Source organism: Helianthus annuus, chromosome 5 (genome assembly GCF_002127325.2).
Source record: "Helianthus annuus cultivar XRQ/B chromosome 5, HanXRQr2.0-SUNRISE, whole genome shotgun sequence".
NCBI classification, from domain to species: Eukaryota; Viridiplantae; Streptophyta; class Magnoliopsida; order Asterales; family Asteraceae; genus Helianthus; species Helianthus annuus.
Window position 1 is genome coordinate 125,777,494 of NC_035437.2, and position 23,984 is coordinate 125,801,477.

At 36.5% G+C, this 23,984-nt stretch overlaps 1 non-coding gene across 1 annotated transcript; it reads left to right on the plus strand.

The window, feature by feature from the left end:
• Positions 1-16,578: 16,578 nt before the first annotated feature.
• On the plus strand, positions 16,579-16,685 carry LOC118492635. Its single transcript, XR_004894640.1, has one exon. It is a non-coding gene; the product is annotated as a small nucleolar RNA R71 (small nucleolar RNA).
• The last annotated feature ends 7,299 nt before the right edge of the window (positions 16,686-23,984 follow it).

Genomic DNA, 23,984 nt, shown 5'->3' on the forward strand with positions numbered 1-23,984 from the left:
AGGTATGAAGCATAAGCATCAACTTAGAGCATTTAGATCTGATTTGTGGGTTTTTACACAAAAAGGGGGGGGGGGTATTTATAGGAAAGGTGGAACCGTTAGGATCGTTTTATCGAATAACGTGCTTTGATCTCGTGCGTACACGTGTCCAGGGGTTAGATTCAGTGAACTTGCCCTTTGGCCCTTCATTGGGTGAAGAGGCATCGCCCCTTGATCGATCGAAAGGCCAGATTCTGCATTAAATGCAAAATCTTCTGTCTGACAGTCTTACGCGGCCCGCCTCAAGTTTGGGCAATCCTTACGCGGGTCGCCTGAAGTCCTCTGATCTGCCCACTTGCAGAATTTACACTTTTGGCCCCTGTTGCGTTTTTAAGCCATTTCCAGCCCTTTTAAGACCTGAATAGTCATCTTTAAGGCCCTAAAATGATGCCTAAACATTGTGGACATGAAACATGCCCAAAAATATGTCGGATGTCGGTTCGTTTGGCCGTACGATCGCGATGTTCGCTTAATTACGACGGAATGCGCATAAGCGTGAAAGACGATCCAAATGACGCGACGAATGGATTTTTCTCATGCCAAATACTAAGGCATAATATAAGGATGCTTACATAAATTTTTGGATGTCCGGATGTATTCAGAACGTAAGTTATGCGCAAAAGTGCAAACTTAGGCACTTTTTGACACTTTTAGTCCCTGAATGATCCAAAAGTTTGTTTTAGCATACCAGACTTCTCAAAGCCTATTTCTAAGCTATGTAAAGGATATTTATGGTATGTTTAACTTATGGACATGTTCCGGAATGTTCGTTACAGTTCAAATTGGCATACTTTCGCAGTTTGTCAAGTTTAGTCCCTGTAAGCGAATTAACTTGTTTTTGCTATACCAAAGCCTTCAAAACTTATTTCTAATTTATGTAAAGGTTATTTAAGGTACGTTTGAGTATATGTTGATGTTCCGGAGTATTTGTCGCATTAAACTGAGTACGTTTATGCACTAGTTAGCGTATAACTCTCCAGAAAGCGATGTAGAGTTTGGAATTGAATAAAAGTCAGAACATGAAAAATGTAAAACACAATGAAACAAATATTGGGATCAAATAACATTATTTTATTGATAATTGAACTGTTCATGATGATTACAGGCACAAATGTTACATCACTGGTTTGAATGCCATTGATGACTTTGATATACCAGTTTGAATAAATGCAAAAACCATTTGATATGTTCACCAACGAAAGTGAAAGCAGAAACAAGACAAAGATGTATGTTTTCATGGGATGAGGCATAGTTTGATTAGGTGGGTTTTACTTGGTTGTGTTAAAAATGGTTGAGTTTCTTTTCTTTATATACAAGTGATTTTGAAGAAGCTATTAAATTTAAAAAAAATGAAAGAATAGAATGAAATATATGTTGTGTAATATTATTACAAAGTATTATATTACAGTCATATTGCTAAAAGACAAAATATTAAATGTGATGGCATCATTTTCAGTAGGTAGTATTTTCTTGAATTTTTTTTTTGAATGGCAAAGAATCTCACCTGTAAACCCACCCTGCTCGGGGCTATGTCCAAGGTTGACTCCTCGGCCGCCATGAGACCATCCACCCGCATCGAGGTCTCTGGTGCGTGTGAAGCGTTATAAGTTTTTATTGATATTTTAAGCCCATTTTACACATTAGTCAAGTTCTAAATTTATAAAACATGATATTCTACTAACACTAAACACACACTTGGGCAAGTGCACCCATCGAGAGCGTAATATAGCATTGGTAAGATACCGAGGACGTCCAAGGACACAAGAGCTTTTAGTACCGGTTTATCCTCAACGTCTAATCGATCTAAATTTTTTGAGAAAAGTTTTTTAAACATGAAAATAAAAACTAAAAAAAATGCAGAAATCAAAATAAAATAAAAACAGTTAGACAAGATGAATCACTTGGATCCGACTCGCCTTTTATGTATCCTTTGATGATTTTTGTACTTTAGGACTTTTTAAGAGATTATCTTAGTTATAGTAGTAGGCCCCTCTTTTGAAGGTGACGTTACCCTCAACCAAGTGGTTTGAGTCAGCAAGGACACAATCCCAAAGGGTCGAAATATTGAAAGATAATTATTTAATTTATTAATGTGAAAAGTGGTAGGCCCCTCTTTTGAAGGTGACGTTACCCTCAGCTAAGTGGTTTGAGTCAGTAGAGATATAATCCCAAGTAGCCGGTTTAATATATTAATCGTAGTTTACATATGAGGGGGTTAAGCCATTCGCACCCCCGCCATCAAATACCAGTGGGTATTGAAGGAGGTCCTAGTAAGCTTGACCCAGGTCCTTGCAGGATCTATACACTGGACAAGGCAAGAACCTTACTAAACCATTCACTTAACCCCCAACCAGGTACCCAACATATCTCTATATAGACCGTAGGGATATGAATGGTGTAAATCTTTTACTTTATATAGACAGTAAAGTAATGCCAAGACACCACAGACAAATGATAAAGAAAATTCACCTTCACCATAAGAAACTAGTTATTAAAGTCATTAATACAAAACCAAATAAAAAGTGCCGAAAGATTAAAAATCAAAAGTAATACATAAAAGACTTGTCTTCACCAAGTGATGTAAGAGGCTTAGCCAAACATGGCCTTTGATTGGCAAGAACTCTTACGATCAATCTTGGATCCCGAGACTACTACACACACTCTAAGGTGGATGATGGATAATGGTGGTAGATGTGGGTGTTGTAGTGGTGGCAAAGTGGGAGAGTAGTGGTTTGCCAAGGGATTCCTTTGAAGTTAGCCAAGCACCCCTATTTATAGCCTGAATAGAAGCCCGGCCACGGCCCCGTGTCCAGCGGACACGCCCTCGTGGCCATCCCTTTTTCTTCATTCATTAAATTCTTTTGTCAGCATAGAGCTCCACACGGCCCATGTTCAGCGGACACGGCCCCGTTGGCAGAAGCGTATCTGTACTACCACGATTTTGCAAGATTATGCGTATCTTAGGATTGACCACGCCCCGTGCTGAGCTGGGCATGCCCCCGTGGTGGGCATAGAAGCTTCCACAGCTTTTTCTTTTCTGTAGGTGGCTGACCACACCCTCGTGTCCAGTGGGCACGGCTCGTGGTCAGTCTTCTATTTCTTGTTTCTGCCTTTGGGGATGCAGCCGAGGGGTCGGGCATGTCACGCTTATTCTTTTTCTTTGTATTTATGTTGGTTTTTACTGTATATTTGATCCTTTTGCTCGTTTAAACTCATTTGGTCCAGTAATTTCAAAAGGAAGACAAAAGCACACTTTTTCCAACATTAGTACTAAAAAAAAGGGTTAGTTTTATGCCTCATTTGATGTAATTTATATGTTACATTTTGCACACATCAAATACCCCCACACTTGAATCTTTGCTTGTCCTCAAGCAAAACTCTTTAATATGTGGCTTACACACCCAAATGAAATAGGTAGAGGAAAAGTTTTGGGCTTGTCTTGAGTGTTGGGAATCCAAGATCTGTATTGGGTTTTATTTTTATTTTATTTACAATCCTATTTGTTATGATTTATTTAGAACATTTTATATGAAAAATTACTTATTTGGGCATAACATGCCTCTTTAAAATTTCATTTACATACAAGTTCACATACCTCACGGGAGATCACTCTACACTCGGCCGAAGATGTATTTTTGTGAAACACTCGAGACTGGCATGGAACTTACTTCTACCATATGCTTGCCAAGCAATCAAACCTCCCCCTTTTTAACTATAAACCTTTGTAAATATTAAGAGGACTTTGGGGGAAGGGTTAGGCTTGGGCTAAGGGTAGGTGGTTTTGGTTAGTGGTTAGTAAAAAGGGCTAAAAGCGTAAAAAGCGTCGGTCGTCGTAAAATTTTTTTGTTTTTGTAACTTTTATTCGAAGTAAGCATATTCAAACAAAGTTTCTTTGAGGGACTTGTTTGTTTATTCCAAGACTTTCATTTTTCTTTATAGGAGACGTCACAAGATAATCGAGCTTTTTACTAAAACAAAGGGTTTAAAAAGAAAAGGTTTTGGTGGGTAAAGGGTGTTTATTTTGTGGGTTTAGAAATGAAAAAGTTTAGACTCAAAGGGGTTAACTAGGTGGATTTTGGGTAGGTGATAAAAAAAATTGAAAAATAATGGTGTTGTAAGGAAAATGGGTTAGTCCTAATGCCTCCATCATTTACTTACTTTGGTTTAAGTTGGTAAGGACCGGGAATGTGTCGTCGTGGAAAGTTCTAGAGTCGTAAAAACCAAGCGGCTATTCACACAAGAAATGAAAAATGAGCATTTAGTTTAAAGATATATGCTTGTGTGCTCATAAAGGCTCAAAAACTCACTTGTTGTGGGAATGGGTTTATAATGTGATCAAGTATATATAATCAAATTTTAGTTAGACTTGTAATGCCTTTTCATAATTTTTATGTTGGTTCTTTTTATCACGACGCTATCGGTTGTAAATTTGTAAAAGTAAAACCTTTTTAGAACTTGTTATTCCTAAATTAAACCAAGACAAGTAGAAAAAATGAAAGTTTTTGAAAAAAAAATTTGGGTGATTAGCGGCTCCAATAGAGTTTTGTGTAAGGCTTGTTATTAGGACTTGCAAAATTCAATGTTTTAGCATCCACCCCCACACTTAAATTACACAATATCCTCAATGTGTCCCAAAAATAAGTTTTTAGGTTGATTGAATGTGTAAAAAGGTGTTGAAAACAAAATTTTATGTTACTGGGCGTCCTGCCATGGCCCCGTGTTGGTCCGGGCATGGCCCCATGGTCACATCGCCAGCAACAAAATTTAACAGAAGGCTAGGCACGGGGCGAGTTTTCGCACCGCGACCCAGCTACCCAACGAGTCGTGGGGCACGACCGAGGGGCAACTGGTCGGACCCCCTTGCGCCAAGTGTCTAGGTGCGTGTTGAAGCTACTGTGTTGACTCGCCAAGCCGAGGCCCTAGCCTAGTGTCCTCGCGAGCCGCGAAGGGCAGACCCAAGTGGGTCGCGGGGTGGGAGCTGCCCTTCGATCAGGCTATAGAAGGTGGTCTCGACCTCTGTTTCAGTCGTTCATAATTTTCTTTTCTCTCTCAAGCTATAGTGCTATTATACTCGGGAATAATACCCCTAAAAAGCGAAGCTCTGCCTCGTTGTAAGTATTATAACCCCCGATCACGTATTTGTTACCCTACCCGATTGATCTAGGGCTCTGTAACGCATGTCAAGGCTCTGCCTGACTCAGTTCGTTGGAGTTTTGTCTCGTGTTGTATGGCTAATGTGATTTGGGTTATTTTACTAACACATGTGCATTGTTTAATTTTAATAGATAATATCTAGGAGAAACATCAGGAAGTTATAGTATTATCTAAGTCTACAATGTGAGTACATTCTCTTTTTGTAAACCCTTTTTGTGAGTCATTTTTCTACCAAACTGTTTTACAAAACCTCAGATGTTTTCAATGATATACTTAACAGTGATTGAGTCTATGTATTCTATAATTGTTGCCGGTATGTGGGGTTTTGTATACACTACTTATAATCCGTTACTATTGGACGATGAGTTAGCCAATGAGCAATATGACCACCGTCATGGAAATGTGGATTGAATGAAATGACAAATACTGAATGAGTATATTGGTAGATATAAACATTATAGTCGCTCTCAATACTGTAAAGTTATAAAAGCTATTTTTGATTAAACTAGGATGCACTCGCCAGTATTTCTTGGTGATAAAATCTTTTTAAAACACATTTCAGGTAACTTAAAGTGAAACTAATAGAAGCCAGATGGAGAGCACTGAAGGCTTAAAGAAGTGGCTATAAAAGTTACATAAATAAAAAGGAGTTTATGTTTTCAATAATTAAGGTTTATCCCTATAAATGTATTATGTATGAAACTTCGGTTTTATCCCATTTATTTATTATAAAAGTTTGGTGTTTTAAACTCTGATAAATATTTCCTAACTACGGTCCTGATATTTAAATTTCACTGCCAAATTAATAAACACCGATACCACTTGATCTGATCTCGCAGCCCCCCCTCCCGGGGTAGGGGTCGGGGGCTGCGAAAGGTTTGGTGTTTAAAAGAAGTTAAAAGTTGATTGGGTGAGAATGGAGGTAATGGATATGGCAATTCCTTGGAGCTGAAACATCTTTATGCGGATTGGGGGTCGTGGCATCATGCTACGGTGTTAAGGGGGTGGCGTCGCGTGAACATGCTCATTTTCTAAAGGAACAGACACGAACAAGAAAATACATTCATTTAAATGTTTATGTCCGATCATTTGTTCGGTAAAACTTTAATGAACGAACACAAACATGCCTCGTTCGTGTCCGTTTGGTTCATTTACAAGCCTAGCCGATAGTATATTATATCGTTATAGGTGTGACGACCCATCCCCCATGCAGTTTTGTTTTGCTCACGGTTACATGGGATGTAACCTCGTGGGATGATAGAATCCGAGCTATTTGTATTTTTCAACTCAAGGTTTGAATGTGCCCCCAGTGACGTTAACTTGTGAGATGCAAAATGCATAAGTATCTATTTTAGCCATATGAATTGTACAACATATCTGCCATGTTATTTGCTATAAAACCTATGGTGCTCACCAACTTCTTTCAAGTTGACCTATGTTTTCTCATATATGTTTCCGGTCTTATTAACTGATGATTTCCAAGTTTGCATTATGTAGGATTGGGACTTTTTCCTTCATCGCATATTTAAACAAAAACAGTTCTTATGTTTTGAAACAAGTTGTTTTCTGGTTGTTTATTTATTTGAAAAAATTGTAATTTGGAATAATTGTTATATTCAAACTTTAATTTACTGTCATGTGCTTTTTGAACAATCTTGTTACGTGACGCCCTGACGTTTCTGTCGTCGGTTGAGCTGTTACATTTGGAATCCAATACTTCTGGTCTTGTATTGACTAGTTGATTTGGTCTTCTAGTCTTCAGCCTTGACTTTGTTGACTTAGCTGTTTACTTGTTGACCCAACACTTTTACATTCCAAGCACTTTGTACTTTGTCTTCAAATTTGTTTGATTAGCAGTTTTGTTCCAGTAGTCTGGGTGCTTGTTTGGAAAGCCTTTAAGGGGGGGGGGGAAACTTCTAGACTTGTGATTGCATTCCAACTTATTCCATCAGGCATGGAAGATGGTTCCCTTGGGTTTTGGCTTTCATCATCAGTAAATCTTACATAACCCAACTTAGACCCAAAGGAAACCACACTAGCCCAAATGCCCACAACATTAATATAATGTTAATTATAAAAATGTTTTGTAAATATGCAAGAAGCAAAAATGACATTGAAAACAACAATACACAAACAATGGACTTAGACTAGGTCTCAGCATAACATCATAGAACGAAAGGGCAACATACTAATGGCCGGCAAAAATCCGTAACAAAACCAAGCACAAAATGAACCGAAAAAGAGTCAAGTCAAATGCTAAGTGTAAGGCAAATTACACGCATCCAAAGTGCAGCAAGCCACGTAAATGTTCAACACAAGAATGTGGTTGCACACGTAAAGATCAAATAACAATGGCCTTAGCAGAGCATCATAGACCAAAAAAAAGAACCTAAACAGTTGTGTATACATAAACACTCAAACACAAAGACTGAACACCGATCAATATTTAAATTGCAAATAGTCTCGGACGACTCAACTGTCATCCTCAACGACCGAACACAACTAAAAACACAAGGAATGAAGTTACGGACTAAAATTTACACGGAAGGTAAGCGTAAACAAAAAACGTCTCAGCATCACATCATAGACAGAATATCAAATCGCAAACAATCTTCGATAACCAAAAAGTCAATAATGTAATGAACTGCAAGAAAATCAAAATAGGAAAACAAAAAACGTAAACCAATAATAAACACAGATAATTAAAAACCTATGGAAGACATTTAAAAAAAAGCAATAGTAAGGCAAAACAAAAAACATTAACAAATCGCAAGAAAATCAAATCTGGAAAACCAAGACCTAAACCAACAAAATATACAAAAAAATCCAAGAGCTTTCAAAGACATTTGCGTTAACAAAACGCTAAGAAAATCAAGATCGTAAAACAAAAATGTAAAACAAAATTGTTAACAAGAAACAAAAAAATAAGACCAACAAAGAGCAACAAACACTAATAAAAGAATGCAACAATGAATTATAACAGAAACGTTTTAAAAATGGTAAGGAAATCAAAATCGTTGAAGAAAATTGTAAGGCGAAACCACCAACAACATCCAAAAAACCAACAACAACAAAAACAACCCGGAAAAAAAAAACAAACAACATTGCAAGACATGCAATTAACCGAAAGACATGTAAACGTGTAAATAAACAGTTTCGCTAAAACAAACAACGAGATTATCACCCAAAACACAACAATAACACATAACAATTAACGCATTCAATATAGCAATAAACACATGTTTTATATCGATTGAAAAACATAAAAACGAATGAAGGTATTAGTAATGATGTTGTTCAGACATTATCGGTTTGGTTTATCACAATAGCGGTACGGTTCTAGTAGTCAAAATAGCTTACGATACCGAAAAAACTTTACTGCAAAAACAACTCGGTTTCACTAAAATTTATGCCGAAATGTTGAGAAAACTATAAAAACTAATACCGGTACGAATGTTGTTTGAATGACATTGGTTACGTTCGTCATGGTAAAGAAAAAATCAATTATATGTTTATCCTTTAACAAAACTTTTATTGAAATGCTAATAAAAATGTCGCAAATGGTATATTTAAATTTTTTAACGTGTTATATAATGTTATTAGAATGATAAAAAGGGTAAACAACGTCATTTTAGACCAAAAAAACATGAATAAAAGTAAGTCATGAGTCAGCTTTGATGGCGTATACGTTTGGGCTTCAATCACTTGTACATTATTATTCGCAACTAGGTTTTAAATATATTAATAATTGAAGCTTGGGAATAATTGTCACACCCCAACCGATGGCGGAAACATCGAAGTGAGACGAAAACAAGATTGCTAGAGACTTCATAACACTAGCTGTGACAATATTTAATTAATACAAATTTCATAAATTCTAAAATGAAAATACATTGTCTTGAAATGTAAAATGCAACAAATTGAAAACACGAAACAAATACATAAGTTTAACTTTTGGTGTGTATCTAATCCACCCTAAATAGATTTCTTCATCAACATCAACTAGCGACCTGCAACATGTATTAAAATAATGGTCAACAAAAGTTGGCGAGTATACAAGTTTGATAGCATAGCATAATAATAAAAAGTTTACTAATATCCAACATGATAATTTTCATATAATGTTACTAACTTACTAACAAGTGTAAAATAGATTACTTAACAATACCACAAGAATACGGGCGGTGTGTTAATCCTATTGCGCTATAATTGTTAAGGTAGGCTTGCAAAGTTAATGAGCATATAAACACAAGTATACATAGCATGCGAGATTAACAAGAATAAAACAAGTCTTATGTTAATAGTGGATAGAGTTTGATTTGTAACAAGTTTAATGGTGATTGTGTGTTTTTGTATAATTGTAGATGTTGTAACCAAAGTGTATAAAATTGAAAATGAGATCGAGTATACTCACTGTTTGCAACCGGTTTCCACAAACGTGAGATGATAGTCTTGAAATGTTGAAACACCAAATTATCCTAACAAGGATGAACAAGGTGTGTAAGTACAAGGATTTAGAAGTTGTAATGTAAATGTGATTTCAAAAAGAAATAAATGATAATAATAATAATAATAATAATAATAATAATAATAATAAAAATAATAATAATAATATATGAAAATACATAAAAATATTATCTTGACTAAACACTCACGTTGTACACTATCAATTTATGTGTATGAAATAAGTAAAAAGTTAATTGAATATTAGTTTAGAGATGTAAATGAGAAAAAAAGAATAACTTATCAATTAAAATGTATATGTATAGAGATATTAATAATTATATAAACTTGTTATATAACTATATATAATATCACCTATAATATAATAATGTTATTATAAGCATAAGTAAGTCTAATTATATAAAAAAGTCCATAATCTTATAATTAGGTAATTAGTAGGTTGTTTATAGTAAATAGATGGAGAAAGCAATGATTAGACTAATTAAATTTAGAAAATTAAATTAGTAGAATTACTAACAATATATATATATATATACATATATATATATATATATAATTAATTTTATGTCTAATTATATTTACTATAATATTTACATGTTCTAAGGTGAAAAGTGAAATTTTGGTTTGGTTTTTGAAAATTTTATAAAATAGATGCAAAATGTTCAAGCTTGGGAAAAAACATATCAAAAATAATTATAATTATAAATCTATTAATAATTGAAGCTTGGGAGCAATAACTTAATGCCGATATTGTTTTCACGTTAAAGTTAACGACCACATCTCTTTTTAGGCTTTTGATGCGTGTAAAGTAAACAATGCGTGTTGCAGGTTTTTAGACTTCCGAGACAAAGAGACACGAAGACATCACACTTTTTATCAACAAAAAGCTGAGACGACAAGAAGAAAAAGAAATAAAGAGATAGAGACAATATTGGTTGTTGTTTTGATGCCATCTGCCACCGGCGACCATTCTTGCAATGGAGCGACAGGTTCCTGATGTGTTTACTAGATGGCGGCAAGTTTATTTGGAAATACAAAGATTTATGTAGAGAATAGTATATGTATCTAATCAAACATTTTTTTTATTATAGTCTGACACTATTTATACTCAGAGATGTTATACATGTTACCAATCATATTTTTTCACCCAACCAGTTGGAAAGCGATCTATCTTGGAATTCACATAAAACCCATCCTCTCTTACTAGCCAAAAACATTTTCTTGACCCACGATTATTAGAACAAAAGGGCGCTATTGTACCATCAAAAATAGTATAATTTCTAACTCCTCTTGGAGGCCAAGCAAATTTTGAATAATATTTGACTCTTCTCCTGGCGTCATCACAAAATTCCCATATATAACTTTGATACGGTCTTAGAGTCTCGGGTTCATAGTCTCTACCATCGCTAGTAGAAGGGTGGGCTACAATCTCACTGGTTTGAATGCCATTGATGACTTTGATATACCAATTTGAATAAATGCAAAAACCATTTGATATGTTCACCAACGAAAGTGAAAGCAGAAACAAGACAAAGATGTATGTTTTCATGGGATGAGGCATAGTTTGATTAGGTGGGCTTTACTTGGTTGTGTTAAAAATGGTTGAGTTTCTTTTCTTTATATACAAGTGATTTTGAAGAAGCTATTAAATTTAAAAAAAAATGAAAGAATAGAATGAAATATATGTTGTGTAATATTATTACACTGTATTATATTATAGTCATATTGCTAAAAGACAAAATATTAAATGTGATGGCTTTCAGTAGGTAGTATTTTCTTGAATTTTTTTTAATGGCAAAGAATCTCACGTGTAAACCCACCCTGCTCGGGGCTATGTCCAAAGTTGACTCCTCGGCTGCCATGAGACCATCCACCCGCATCGAGGTCTCTGGTGCGTGTGAAGCGTTATAAGTTTTTATTGATATTTTAAGCCCACATTGCACATTAGTCAAGTTTTAAATTTATAAAACACGATATTACTAACACTAAACACACACTTGGGCAAGTGCACCCATCGTGAGCGTAATATAGCATTGGTAAGAGACCGAGGTCGTCCAAGGACACAAGAGCTTTTAGTACCGGTTTATCCTCAACGTCTAATCGATGTAAATTTTTTGAGAAAAGTTTTTTAAACATGAAAATAAAAACTAAAAAAATGCATAAATCAAAATAAAATAAAAACAGAATAGACAAGATGAATCACTTGGATCCGACTAGCCTTTTATGTATCCTTTGATGATTTTTGTACTTTCGGACTTTTTAAGAGATTATCTTAGTTATAGTAGTAGGCCCCTCTTTTGAATGTGACGTTACTCTCAACCAATTGGTTTGAGTCAGCAAGGATACAATCCCAAAGGGTCGAAATATTGAAAGATAATTATTTAATTTATTAATGCGAAAAGTGATAGGCCCTCTTTTGAAGGTGACGTTACCCTCAGCTAAGTGGTTTGAGTCAGCAGAGATACAATCCCAAGTAGCCGGTTTAATGTATTAATCGTAGTTTACATATGAGGGGGTTAAGCCATTCGCACCCCCGCCATCCAATACCAGTGGGTATTGAAGGAGGTCCTAGTAAGCTTGACCCAGGTCCTTGCAGGATCTATACACTGAACAAGGCAAGAACCTTACTAAACCATTCCCTTAACCCCCAACCAGGTAGCCAACATATCTCTATATAGACCGTAGAGATATGAATGGTGTAAATCTTTTACTTTATATAGACAGTAAAGTAATGCCAAGACACCACAGACAAATGATAAAGAAAATTCACCTTCACCATAAGAAACTAGTTATTAAAGTCATTAATACAAAACCAAATAAAAAGTGCCGAAAGATTAAAAATCAAAAGTAATACATAAAAGACTTGTCTTCAACAAGTGATGTAAGAGGCTTAGCCAAACATGGCCTTTGATTGGCAAGAACTCTTACGATCAATCTTGGATCCCGAGACTACTACACACACTCTAAGGTGGATGATGGATGATGGTGGTAGATGTGGGTGTTGTAGTGGTGGCAAAGTGGGAGAGTAGTGGTTTGCCAAGGGATTCCTTTGAAGTTAGCCAAGCACCCCTATTTATAGCCTGAATAGAAGCCCGGCCACGGCCCCGTGTCCAGCGGACACGTCCTCGTGGCCATCCCTTTCTCTTCATTCATTAAATTCTTTTGTCAGCATAGAGCTCCACACGGCCCGTGTTCAGCGGACACGGCCCTGTTGGCAGAAGCGTATCTGTACTACCACGATTTTGCAAGATTCTGCGTATCTTAGCATTGACCACGCCCCGTGCTGAGCTGGGCATGCCCCCGTGGTGGGCATAGAAGCTTCCACAGCTTTTTCTTTTCTGTAGGTGGCTGACCACACCCCCGTGTCCAGTGGGCACGGCCCGTGGTCAGTCTTCTATTTCTTGTTTTTGCCTTTGGGGATGCAGCCGAGGGTTATTTTACTAACACATGTGCATTGTTTAATTTTAATAGATAATATCCAGGAGAATCATCAGGAAGTTATAGTATTATCTAAGTCTACAATGTGAGTACATTCTCTTTTTGTAAACCCTTTTTCTGAGTCATTTTTCTACCAAACTGTTTTACAAAACCTCAGATGTTTTCAATGATATACTTAACAGTGATTGAGTCTATGTATTCTATAATTGCTGCCGGTATGTGGGGTTTTGTATACACTACTTATAATCCGTTACTATTGGACGATGAGTTAGCCAATGAGTAATATGACCACAGTCATGGAACTGTGGATTCAATGAAATGACAAATACTGAATGAGTATATTGGTAGATATAAACATTGTAATCGCTCTCAATATTGTAAAGTTATAAAAGCTATTTTTGATTAAACTGGGATGCACTCGCCAGTATTTCTTGCTGATAAAATCTTTTTAAAACACATTTCAGGTAACTTAATGTGAAGCTAATACAAGCCAGATGGAGAGCACTGAAGGCTTAAAGAAGTGGCCATAAAAGTTACCTAAATAAAAAGGAGTTTATGTTTTCAATAATTAAGGTTTATCCCTATAAATGTATTATGTATGAAACTTGGGTTTTATCGCATTTATTTATTATAAAAGTTTGGTGTTTTAAACTCCTGATGTTTAAATTTCACTGCCAAATTAATAAACACCGATACCACTTGATCTGATCTCGCAGCACCCGCTCCCGGGGTAGGGGTCGGGGGCTGCGAAAGGTTTGGTGTTTAAAAGAAGTTAAAAGTTGATTGGGTGAGAATGGAAGTAATGGATATGGCAATTCCTTGGAGCTGAAACATCTTTATACAGATTGGGGGCCGTGGCATCGTGCTACGGTGATAAGGGGGTGGCATCGCGTGAACATGCTCATTTTCTAAAGGAACGGACACGAACAAGAAAATACATTCATTTAAATGTTTATGTCCGATCATTTGTTCGGTAAAACTTTAATGAACGAACACAAACATGCCTCGTTCGTGTCCGTTTGGTTCATTTACAAGCCTAACCGATAGTATATTATATCGTTATAGGTGTGACGACCCATCCCCCATGCAGTTTTGTTTCGCTCACGGTTACATGGGATGTAACCTCGTGGGATTATAGAATCCAAGCTATTTGTATTTTTCAACTCAAGGTTTGAATGTGCCCCCAGTGACGTTAACTTGTGAGATGCAAAATGCATAAGTATCTATTTTAGCCATATGAATTGTACAACATATCTGCCATGTGATTTGCTATAAAACCTATGGTGCTCACTAACTTCTTTCAAGTTGACCTATGTTTTCTCATATATGTTTTCGGTCTTATTAACTGATGATTTCCAAGTTTCCATCATGTAGGATTGGGACTTTTTCCTTCATCGCATATTTAAACAAAAACAGTTCTTATGTTTTGAAACAAGTTGTTTTCTGGTTGTTTATTTATTTGAAAAAATTGTAATTTGGAATAATTGTTATATTCAAACTTTAATTTAGTGTCATGTGCTTTTTGAACAATCTTGTTACGTGACGCCCTGACGTTTCTGTCGTCGGCTGAGTTGTTACATTTGGAATCCAATAATTCTGGTCTTGTATTGACTAGTTGACTTGGTCTTCTAGTCTTCAGCCTTGACTTTGTTGACTTTGTTGTTTACTTGTTGACCCAACACTTTTACATTCCAGCACTTTGTACTTTGTCTTCATATTTGTTTGATTAGCAGTTTTGTTCCAGTAGTTTGGGTGCTTGTTTGGGAAGCCTTTAAGGGGGGAAACTTGTGGACTTGTGATTGCATTCCAACTTATTCCATCAGGTATGGAAGATGGTTCCCTTGGGTTTTGGCCTTCATCATCCGTAAATCTTACATAACCCAACTTAGACCCAAAGGAAACCACACTAGCCCAAATACCCACAACATTAATATAATGTTACTTAAAAAAAGGTTTTGTAAATATGCAAGAAGCCAAAATGACATTGAAAACAACAATACACAAACAATGGACTTAGACTAGGTCTCAGCATAACATTATAGACCGAAAGGACAACATACTGATGGCCGGCAAAAATCCGTAACAAAACCAAACACAAAATGAACTGAAAAAGAGTCAAGTCAAATGCTAAGTGTATGGAAAAATACACGCATCCAAAGAGCAGCAAGCCAGTAAATGTTCAACACAAGAATGTGGTTGCACACGTAAAGATCAAATAACAATGGCCTTAGCAGAGCATCATATACCAAAAAGAAGAACCTAAACAGTTGTGTAGACATAAACACTCAAACACAAAGACTGAACACTGATCAATACATAAATTGCAAATAGTCTCAGACAACTTAACTGTCATCCTCAACGATCGAACACAACTAAAAACAAAAGGAATTAAGGTACGGACTAAAATTTACACAGAAGGTAAACGTAAACAAAAAACGTCTCAACATCAAATCATAGACAGAATATCAAATCGCAGACAATCTTTGATAACCAAAAAGTGAATAATGTAACGAACCGCAAGAAAATCAAAATAGGAAAACAAAAAACGTAAACCAACAAAATATACAAAAATACAAGAGCTTTCAAAGACATTTACGTTAACAAAACGCTTAGAAAATCAAGATCGTAAAGCAAAAATGTAAAACAAAATTGTCAACAAGAAACAAAAAAATAAGACCAACAAAGAGCAACAAACACTAACAAAAGAATGCAACAATGAATTATAACATAAACGATTTAAAAATGGTAAGGAAATCAAAATCGTTGAAGAAAATCGTAAGGCGAAACCACCAACAACATCCAAAAAACCAACAACAACCAAAACATCCCGAAAAAAAAAAACAAACAACATTGCAAGACATGCAATTAACCGAAAGACATGTAAACGTGTAAATACACAGTTTCGGTAAAACAAATAGCGAGATTGTCACCCAAAACACAACAATAACACATAACAATTAACGCATTCAATATAGCAATAAACACGTGTTTTATATCGATTGAAAAACATAAAAATGAATGCAGGTATTGGTAATGATGTTGTTTGGACATTATCGGTTTGGTTCATCACAATAGCGGTACAGTTCTTGTAGTCAATATAGCATACGATACCAAAAAAACTTTACTGCAAAAACAACTCGGTTTCACTGAAATTTATGCCGAAATGTTGAGAAATCTATAAAAACTAATACCGGTACTAATGTTGTTTGAACGACATTGGTTACGTTCGTCATGGTAAAGCAAAAATCAATTATATGTTTATCCTTTAACAAAACTTTTATTGAAATGCTAATAAAACTGAAAATATCGCAAATGGTATATTTAAATTTTTTTAACATGTTATATAATGTTATTAGAATGACAAAAAGAGTAAACAACGTCATTTTAGAACAAAAAAAACATGAATAACAGTAAGTCATGAGTGTTTGTCTTGTGTGTGGCAACAACCCATTATAGAAAGTGGATACTTGTTGCCACACTACAAGACCATGATGAGGGCATTTTCTTAATAGCTCCTTGAATCATTTCCAAGTTTCATATAAGGAATCTCCGTCCTCTTGTGAATATGTATTAATTTCAGTCATTAATTTAGTGGTTTTAGAAGGCGGGAAATACTTATATAGAAACTTTTGGGCAAGTTCATCCCAAGTGTTTACCGAACCACTTGGGAGGGTGTTAAGCCAAACCTTAGCTCGGTCTTTTAGTGAAAATGGGAACATTCAGAGGCGGATGGCGTCGTTTGATGCTCCGTTGATCCGGAAAATATCACATATTTCCAAAAAGTTGTTAATATGTAAACGGGGATCTTCATCAGCTAGGCCATGGAAGGTTGTGGAATTTTGGAGCATTTGAATCAAATGCGGCCGAAGTTCAAAGTTGTTGGCATCAACATTTGGTGCATTGATGGCGGCTCCAAGATTACCTACCATGGGGCGTAGGTAATCCATCAGGGTACGCTGATCCGCCATTGGAAGTTGGTCCCCCGAAGCTTTCTCTTGATTTTTAGCTTTTAGTCTCTTTCTTAGAAAGCATTTGGGTTCGTCTAGAGGCTCTTTTATGTCTTTATTGGAAATGGAGCTCATGCTCTGGGCAGGTGCTGCGACTGGGTTCGAAGTCCTGTGATAGAAACAAAAAGAAAGTTGGTCAGAAGTCTCACCACGGCCCGTGGTCACTGACCACGTCCCGTGGTCATGGTTACAGTGATTGTTTTCTGGATCCCAGTTACTGGGGAGTTCAGCACGGCCCCGTGGTGCACCGCCACGACCCCGTGGTCACTCTTCTGTAACTCAGAAAACAAAAACTGCTAGTAAGCTTGCTGGGCATGGCCCCATGTCCGACCAGGCACGGCCCGTGCTGAAGTTTGCAGAAACTAAAAAATTAAGAAAAATCCTAATAAAATAGAAAAATAAAAAAATGATTAGGTCGTTGATTCCTAACTTTCTTAAAATCCATGTGTCCCCTGCAACGACACCAAAAACTTGGTGCGTGTGAAGCGTGATATGTTTTTATTGATATTTTAAGCCCATTTTACACATTAGTCAAGTTTTAAATTTATAAAACACGATATTCTACTAATACTAAACACACACTTGGGCAAGTGCACCCATCGTGAGCGTAGTATAGCGTTGGTAAGATACCGAGGTCATCCAAGGACACAAGAGCTTTTAGTACCGGTTTATCCTCAACGTCTAATCAATCTAAATTTCTTGAGAAACGGTTTTTAACATGAAAATAAAAACTAAAAAAATGCAGAAATAAAAATAAAATAAAAACAGATAGACAAGATGAATCACTTGGATTCGACTCGCCTTTTATGTATCCTTTGATGATTATTGCACTTTCGGACTTTTTAAGAGATTATTTTAGTTATAGTAGTAGGCCCCTCTTTTGAAGGTGACGTTACCGTCAACCCAGTGGTTTGAGTCGGCAAGGATACAATCTTAAAGGGTCGGAATATTGAAAGATAATTAATTAAGTTATTAATGCGAAAAGTGGTAGGCCCCTCTTTTGAAGGTGACGTTACCCTCGGCTAAGTGGTTTGAGTCAGCAGGGATACAATCCTAAGTAGCCGGTTTAATGTATTAATAGAAGTTTACATATGAGGGGGTCAAGCCATTCGCATCCCCGCCATCCAATACCAGTGGGTGTTGAAGGAGGTCCTAGTAAGCTTGACCCAGGTCCTTCTAGGATTTATACACTGAACAAGGCAAGAACCTTACTAAACCATTCCCTTAACCCCCGACCAGGTAGCCAACATATCTCTATATAGACCGTAGAGATATGAATGGTGTAAATCTTTTACTTTATATAGATAGTAAAGTAATGCCAAGACACCACGGACAAATGATAAAGAAAATTCACCTTCAATATAAGAAACTAGTTATTAAAGTCATTAATACAAAACCAAATAAAAAGTGCCGAAAGATTAAAAATCAAAAGTAATACATAAAAGACTTATGTTCACTAAGTGATGTAAGAGGCTTAGCCAAACGTGGCCTTTGATTGGCAAGAACTCTTACGATCAATCTTGGATCCCGAGACTACTACACACACTCTAAGGTGGATGATAGATGATGGTGGTGGATGTGGGTGTTGTAGTGGTGGTGGTGTAGTGGTGGCAAAGTGAGAGAGTAGTGGTTGCTAAGGGATGCCTTTGAAGTGAGCCAAGCACCCCTATTTATAGCCTGAATAGAAGCCCGGCCACGGCCCCGTGTCCAGCGGACACACCCCTGTGGCCATCCTTTTCTCTTCCTTAATTAAATGCTTTTGTCAGCATAGGGCTCCACACGGCCCGTGTTCAGCAGACACGACCCCGTTGGTAGAAGCGTATCTGTACTACTAAGGTTTTGCAAGATTGTGCGTATCTTAGCATTGACCACGTCCCGTGCTAAGCTGGGCAAGCCCTCGTGGTGGGTGTAGAAGCTTCCACAGCTTTGTCTTTTCTGCAGGTGGCTGACCACGCCCCCGTGTCAAGTGGGCACGACCCGTGGTCAGTCTTCTGTTTCTTGTTTTTGCTTTTGGGGATGCTGCCAAGGGGTCGGGAATGTCACGTTTATTTCTTTTCTTTGTATTTATGTTGGTTTTTGCTGTACATTTGTTCTTTTTGCTCGTTTAAACTCATTTGGTCCTGTAATTTCAAAAGGAAGATAAAAACACACTTTTTCCAACATTAGTACTAAAAAAGGGTTAGTTTTATGCCTCATTTGATGTAATTTATATGTTACATTTTGCACACATCAAGGTCACACCCCAACCGGTGGCGAAAACATCAGACTGAGACGAAAATGAGATTGCAAGAGATTTCATAATGACTATTTGCGACAAGTATTTAATAATCAAAATTTCATTTCATTTCTAAACGGAAAATACATTGTTTGGAAATAAATTACAACAACTTGGGTAACAAGGAAGCAAAGTATAATACATAACAAAAATAAAGTGTCTTTTTAGTCTTCCTACTAGAATTCTTTCATCGTAACATAATCATGTTCCTACAATATATATTAAAGTACATGTCAACACATAAAGTATTGATGAGCATACAAGTTTGATTTACTAGCATAAGTATAAAACGGTTAAACGAATCCACATGGCATAACCGTAAACTAAGACTTAACATAACAATACTAGCATGCAACTTATAATTGTCAACCCAAAGTTTCCCATTAGCGTAATCTTACTGTGACACCTGTGCCTCTGCGACCATCAAACAAATACCAAATTAATGAAATATTGTGTTTCATACTTGGGATTTATAAAAATATGTGTATCGTTTGCACATATCAGTTCTTGTTCGACTTCGAGCTTTAAATCGCTTTCTGGAATGTTATACGCGATCTGATGCGTAAATATAACCAGTTTAATGCAACAATCACTCCGGAACAGTGACATAGGCTTAACATACCTTAAATAACCTTTAAATAACTTAGGAATAAGTTTTGGAAGGTTTGGTGTGGCAAAATAATGTTTATTCGCTTAGAGGGACTAATTTCGACAAACTGCGAAAGTATGCCGATTTGTACTGTAACAAACATTCCGGAACTTGATCATAAGTTAAATATGCCCTAAATATCCTTTACATAGCTTAGAATTAGGCTTTGAGGTGTTTGTGCGCAAAAATAAACTTTATTGATCAATAGGGACTAAAAGCGTCAAAAAGGTGCATAAGCTTGCATTTTCGCGCATATCTTACGTTCTGAATATATCCGGACATCCAAAAATTTATGTAATCATTAAAATATTTTATTTTAGTGATTGGCATGATAAAATTCCACTCGTTACCAAATTTGGATCGTTTTTGCGTTCGTTAAGATTTCCATAGTAATTAACCGAACAACGCAACCGTACGACCAAACGAACCGACATCCGAGATATTTTTGAGCACATTTCAAGTTCCCTATACTTTAACTTTATTTTAGATCCTTGAAATGGGTTAACGGGGCTTAAAAGTGCCAAAAAAAATCAAGTTTTACAAGTACAAGGACCATTTTTGAAATTTCTGGCAGATACATTGAACTTGTTCCATTTTTGAGGTTTTGATGGTTTTAACCCAAGGTTTTGCACTCTATGGGCTGGAATTTTATGGTTTTAAGTATTCCCATGGTTTTGAAAACCATGTGCCCAAGTGGAGGGCCAAGATCAAAGCACGAAATGCGAGAAACGATCCTAACGGTTCTCCAAAATCTATAAATACCCAAGCTCTCATTCCATTTTCCTCACACCTTGAGCTAATTTTATGCTATAAGTTGAAGCTTTATGCTTCATACCTGAGTATTTAGTTCAAGTTCTTCCTAGCTTGGACCCTTTGTAAGTATTCTTTCATGCTTTTATGCGTTTTTAAGCATGAAAGTCAAACGGTGTTTGACTTTCTGCTTTGACCAGTCTTTGGTCAACACGAAGTTCGTTTGAACTTCGCAACGTGAGCATAATCACGATGGCTATAGTCCCTGGTGACTATACCTACTGATTACCACATTGATTAGGTGTAGTGACGAGACATAGTTTCGGTCAAAATACGCGTCTATGCGTATTTTGCAACCAAACTATTCTTGGGTATCAAAACCGTTTGTTTTGATATCAAACTTGTTTTCAAACTTTGTTAAACATGTTTTAACATGTTTAACTCGTCACTTTTAGATTAGTGCTTATATAGGGTCGTAAGATAAGCGGTCTAAACAACCGCTTAGACTTTCGAACCCGACCCGTTTGGTCGATCATTAGGATCCGACCAAGCATATAGTGTGATCATAGTTGTATAGGGAATAACCTTCCGAGGTTATACCTTATGGTCACTTCGTTTAGTTAGTTGTATGATAGGTAGTTTATATGCCTTAGGAAATGACCAAATTGCCCTTTTCATGCATAATTGGTATTTAAGCATATGTAACTTAAACTTTTGTCACTTAACTGATTTTGCAACATAATAAAACATGTTTAGGCATATAATACTTGTCATAGGACTAGTTAGGTGTTCCGAACACATTTTACGCGAACGACGCGTTAAAGTAGCATAAGCTACCTAAACGGGTCGTAATGGGTTGTAAGCACTTAGGATAGGTTTCGTTTTAGTATGTAGGCTTCGTTAAACCATATCATATGAGTTCCAACACTCATTTGGTTTACGAAACCTCATCCTATTCGATCTTCCGATTTAGGTCCGGTTATTAATGTAGTTACCTATATTAGGTGCCGTTTGATTCCGTGATCCCTCTAGATTTGCTTGGTGGTTAGTCAAGACTTCTAAGCATCCTCAAGTGAGTACATAGTCCCCTCTTTTACTGTTTTCAATTTTTTTGGGGTGGAACACATGTGCCTACTTGTTACTTTCATGTTTTTCGTGCTTTTGTATCATATACTGGCTATGTTCATTAGTACATATGTAGTACATGATTTCATTAGGTTTTGCTATGTATGTTCACTTAGCATGCTAGCACATTGTTTTACGTTTTGAACTGTTGTAACTGATTGATTTATGTGATCTGTTTGTAACCGTCTGATTTATGTGAACCGTTGTAACTGTTTGATTTATGTGATCCATTTGTAACCGTTTGATTTATGTGAACCGTGTGAAACTGTTTGAACCATTGGGTTAGGGAAGTGATTAGGTAACGGGACGGGTGTAATGTGTTAAAAGCATGGTGGATACACCGCTGGTACTTCCTATATATAAGTGCTTTTAACACATTATATATCGTTGCGTTATCTAGATCACTTGGGCAAAGGTTACTAAAACGAAGTTATATTACGAGGTTTTTCTAATAATATAAACCATACGAGTTTTATTAACGAGATTTTACTAGATGTTTTACAATTTGATTTAGTAAGACAAATGTTTTGGAGTTAAGAATCATGGCTACAAAATTTTATATTGTAACCAACTTGATTTGAGTTGGTTAATTATGTCGCAATACTATACTTTTCAAAATAAGGTTTTTATTAATTAGGTATTGCAACATGTAAAACGAGTCATGAATCTGACACTCATATAAAACCTATGTACTCGCCGGCATTTTTATGCTGACGTATTTTCACGTGTGTTTCAGGTACCATAGTTGATGATGTTTGATGATGATATTGGTGTATGCTCACATAGGAATGGACGAGGCCTTATTGACTTAATAACAATGAAAGTCTATTTGTTCATGTTTTGTTTCTAATTTCAATGTAATGTAATACATTTAATTCAATAAAACGAAATTGTTTGATCCATGGTTGTGAAACAATGATTCTGTTACAACACTCCCCGATGTCTCCGCCACATTTTGTTGTTTTACGTGGTCGGGGTGTGACAGAAAAGTTGGTATCAGAGCCCATGGTTATAGGGAATTATGTTATTAGTAATGCTTTGACCTAGACTATAACCTTCCTAGGACCCTAACGCAAGTTTACTTGTGTTTAGTCATAAAACAATACCGTTGCCTATCTTTAGGCAACAACCACAATAAGAACACAAATTTCGAATCTGCTTTGAAAACTAATCATCTGTTCTAGGATTATTTATTTTAAGGTTTTGAACCTTCAAAGTTTTTGTGACAACTCGAACTTTAGATTTACTTTGTGTAACGATACGTGTTTACGAGAACGTTATTGATTGAATGAATACTTGGTACGTTATGTTTATGTGCATTATGTGTGTATGTATGTTATGTGTGGCACGAGCCCAAACCACACACTAAAACCCGATCGCACAAGGCTAACCGGTCACACAAGCCCATTTGGGCCACACGTGGAAATCGGATCCATTAGGCAACCGAGTGGGCTTGGCCCACTCCCCACTCGCAAACACCTAAACCAAGTATGGAGGCTTTGTTTCTCATTGTTGTTACAATTTTCATAACACACACAACCCTAGACCTTCTCTCTCTCTCTCACGCAAACCCGGCGGCAAAGGCACCAAGCGACCGGCGATCACCTTCTAGTTCGAGTCACCCCTTTACTCGTAATCGGTTAGTATGTTTGTTTGGTTATTATGATTGAATGATGTATGGTTTGCATGATCGTATGATGTGATACTAATTGGTAGTACTCATGATAACCGGCTATGTGTGTTCACTTAATCGGATCCTAGTGGGTTCATGTGCTTAGTAAAACGGATTAATTGATGTTAATCGGCTAATATGTTCTGTCACTTGAATTGGATACGATGTTGATTGTTGTGATGTTTTTAAACCGGCTTCATGTTGTTAAATAAGGATAATTATTCAAGGTTTTGATACGTTGTTCTCGTGGTTGTGAATTAGGTTTCATACGGATTTAGTGCTAAAAACCTGTTTGATCGATGGTTTGCTAGTTGGATAGTTGAGATTGTGTTAATTGATAATTGCCAAAATATGGAAACTATGTAACGGATAATGGATTGTAACCATTCTGCATGAAATCAGGAAATCAGT